At 47.7% G+C, this 3,809-nt stretch overlaps 1 long non-coding RNA gene across 1 annotated transcript; it reads right to left on the bottom strand.

Annotated features, from left to right (window-relative positions):
- Positions 1-88: 88 nt before the first annotated feature.
- On the bottom strand, positions 89-1,374 carry LOC124700379. Its single transcript, XR_007001724.1, has 3 exons — positions 1,211-1,374; positions 1,018-1,091; positions 89-937 (listed from the first exon to the last, which is right to left on the bottom strand). It is a non-coding gene; the product is annotated as an uncharacterized LOC124700379 (long non-coding RNA).
- Positions 1,375-3,809: the final 2,435 nt, after the last annotated feature.

The raw sequence follows: 3,809 nt of genomic DNA, 5'->3' as shown, positions 1-3,809 counted from the left end.
TTATCTAATGACGCCTTCTACTTGCTCTGTTCAGCATGATATCTATGGGTGCAACGGTTTGGGGATTCACCAAAACCATGTGTTCAATACAACTCTTGGATGGGCAACCTAGGCATAACAACATGCCTCCTTGATGATATAGCCATAAGGACAAAGGATAACATATCACATATTGCCAGTAAATATGTTATTATCTAATGACGCCTTCTACTTGCTCTGTTCAGCATGATATCTATGGGTGCAACGGTTTGGGGGTTCACGAAAACCATGTGTTCAATACAACTCTTGGATGGGCAACCTAGGCATAACAGGAAAAAAGTACGCAAACACCACGACAAACAAAATGGATCTTCCTCGTGGGGCCCAGGATGCACCGTCTTCACATGGTGAAGCACCATGCCTTTTCTATCACAATGCGACAGGATGCAGTGCATCTTGGCATACACTGTCCTGTGTCCTCCAACATCCATAACACCAAGCATCAATCCAAAATTGTACCATACCGTACAAAGGACCGCAAATTTTGAGGTATCACGTAACATTGAGCAACCGAGAGTATGCACACAAGATCATATTGCTCCGATGCTTGCAAAATCGGAAGTCCAACATAATCCTGAACTCATTAGAATTTTCAGAATCGCATGTAAAATTATGTAGGTGAGATGGTGCACTTCGTTGGCAAATTCCAGTCTGTGACCAGCCAAAAGAGGCAACCCCTACAGACGTTGTAACTGTGATCTCCAAGCGGGGTCATACCGTACATACTGCATTCCACACACAGAGCAATTCAACAGGATTCCGAATATTTCCACTAAATTAACGCAGCAATCAACCATCTCATTCACAGAGCATGGTTCACATTAATCCCCGTACCTGAGATGACAGCGACCTTGTCATAGGCGCCGCCCACGACATCTGCACGAAGAACAACTTTAATCTGGCACACATTGTTGGGGAATTTCGTCAGAAAACGGTCATGAGTAAACTTCAGAACCATTTCTGCTGCCGAAATAGCACCTGAGGGAACCCGTCCAGGTACTGCAGGCCCGGGTAGGTCTCCACCAGCCCCTCGATGAACTCCGTCACCACATCTGCGAAAACGAACCAAACCCGAAGCCCCGCCGAGGGCGGCGAGGGCGATTAAACCCTAGGAATCGAAGAAAAAACATCACGAAACGGGGGAAATGGGCGCGGGGAGGCGGGCAGGTACCGTCGGGGTTGTTTATGAGCTTCTTCCCCTGCAGGGCCATGGCGAGGGGAGGCTCCCCGCGACGGCGGGCGCTCCGGCGATCGCCGGCGGGGGAGGGGAGATTGGGGGGGAAGCGGCGAGCAGTACGGAGCAAGTCGCCTCTGTTTCTGTGGGCTGTTGTTGTGGCCTTTGTTGCTTTGCTTGTTCCAGTTGAAGTGGGGATTATCCTTTTATAGACGGGGATTAGCAGCAGTGTATTGAAATGGATAAGATTGGAATTACGGGAATGTCCCTCTCTTTGATAGAACCGCCGCTCGTAATTACACCGGAATTACGGCCAGCTCCTCGCCGTCGTCGACTTCTATGCGCTGTTTCCGGTTATCTTTCTTTTTTTCTTCTCTTCTATAGAGGGGATAGAATTTCTTTTTTCCAAATCAATTCTATAGAGGATAAGAAAGGCATGTCATCTTTTAGCTCTCCACATCATCTAGAGATGTAATACTAATTAGCTATAACGTATACTCTCTCCGTTCCTAAAAAAGTTGCTCAACTTTGTTTAGATAGAGATGTGTATGTAGACATATTTTAGTTATAGATACATCCGTATCTAGAAAAAGTTGAGCAGCTTCTTCTTTTTTTGGACGGAGTAAATACAATACATTATCTCTTATTGTCACCCCTTAGAATTAATATGAATCAATTAAATTTTCGTAGAAGTCGTGTTGTCAAGGAAAGACATGTGATACAATGGTAAAACTTGCCTTCTCCTATTTTCTATAAAGGTATCATATCTTAGTTAAGAGAAGACATCTTTCTTTTTCTCTATTCTCTCACTTCTAACTCAGCAAAAAATCTCACATGACAACTAGAAAAGGGTGATGTTACCCCATTATACATGCTCTAAGGGTGGAGCAACATATTTTCACACACACACACACGCGCGCACACCTTTGCACACATACAAACGCCTATCAAGGCTAGCTTTATGAGCCCAAGAATAAGATGCCTCATTGTCCATGTTTACTCCCTTTATTTTTATTTCCTTCGCAATTTTCGGTTTAGTTAAAGCTAAAGTTTATAAAGTTTGACAAAGAAAATAAGAAATAATATCAACATCTCTAATACCAAATACATATAATATAAAAAGATACTTTATAAAGATTTTATACTTTAGAGTTTATATTTATGCGAATATATCTAATCAAAGTTTACAAAACAAACTTGACTTTGATCAAACCTATAATGCGAAGTCTTTACTATTATATTCGAGTTGGTACGTCATCAAAAATGTTTGATGTCAAAGATCAGGACCATCTAGACCGTCTAATCGTTTTAAACAACTCCCGCTTGATATCTAGCCATTCATGCCATTTACCCTTCTTAAAATCTACTAAGCGCAGATCACTTTCCAAAATCAATGTCTAGAGTATTGAAACCGTCGTGCCACATAAGGAAGTAAACAAGGTGTATCAATTGAGAAATCGCCATAATTAACATCAATCAGTCAACAAGTCTACAACGTATACATATTTCACAATCAAAAAAGGAAAATGATTGTCCTCCCCCGGGGGATCGGCGCGGCGCAACCTCCGGGTGCGTGGCCGTTAGATGGGACGGATCGCACGGACGCGAACTCCCAGCGACAGCTTCACGTGCGTGGACCCCACCCACGTTTTCATCGTCCCCAACCTTATCTCGTCCCCAAATCGCAGGGAGGCAGAGCCACCGGCTACCGCCGCGCCGCCGTCTCCGGCCGCATCCGCCACAGCTTGCGCGCCGCCGTCTCCCTCCACGTCGAGCTCCGCCTCTCTGCGCCCGGCCGCCGCATCCCTTGCCCTCCTCTTGCGCCGTCGCGTCCTCGATGGCGCCCACGCTGTGCTGGGCCTTCCCTGCAACTTGTGCGCCTTCGTCGCCCCACCTCCAAGCTCCGCCCCCTGCGCGGGTTCGCCGCCTCCCCTGACCTCCTCCTTCTGCAGTCGCGCCGCCGCGTCCTCGTCGGCACCCACGCGGAGCACGGCCTCCCCAACAGCTCGTGCGCCTTCATCGCACACCACGCCGAGATCCGCCTCCCTGCGCGCGGCCGCCCACCTCCCCTGCATGTGGCTGCCTCCTCCCTCGACCTCCTCCTCTTGCAACCACCGCGTCACGGCCAGGGACGTCAACAAACGCGCCCCCTGGAAGAGCACGGTGGCCATGGCTTTTCATTGATGACGACGAGTCCATCTCTTTTTCTTTTTCATGTGATGCTACGTACGAAGGCTGGCGGTGCTACCCTAGGTCGACGGCGGTGCTACTATAGGTTGGCGATGATGCTACATTGGTCGACGGTGTGGGGTGCTTCAAACGACACATGGCGATGCTACCAACCATGGTCGGGGTTGCTTCCAATGGTGTTATGTGTTGCTACGTGCGGGATTGTGTTTTCGGGATTTTGCGGCCATATGTTTCGTGGATTTGCAACATAGGAATTATTATTTTTGCTATGTTGCTACAATTGCAAAATATTTTTGCTACTAGCAGCTTTGTGGTGTTGCTGTCTTGGACGGACGGAGTTGCTGCAACCTCGGGCGGCGTTGCTACCGGCTGCAGTCGATGTCTCCGTTGATGTCTTAGAGGATTT

The sequence above is a fragment of the Lolium rigidum genome, chromosome 3 (assembly GCF_022539505.1).
Source record: "Lolium rigidum isolate FL_2022 chromosome 3, APGP_CSIRO_Lrig_0.1, whole genome shotgun sequence".
NCBI lineage: Eukaryota > Viridiplantae > Streptophyta > Magnoliopsida > Poales > Poaceae > Lolium > Lolium rigidum.
The sequence above is the reverse complement of the archived record's forward strand: the minus strand, read 5'-3'. Positions and strand labels throughout refer to the sequence as shown.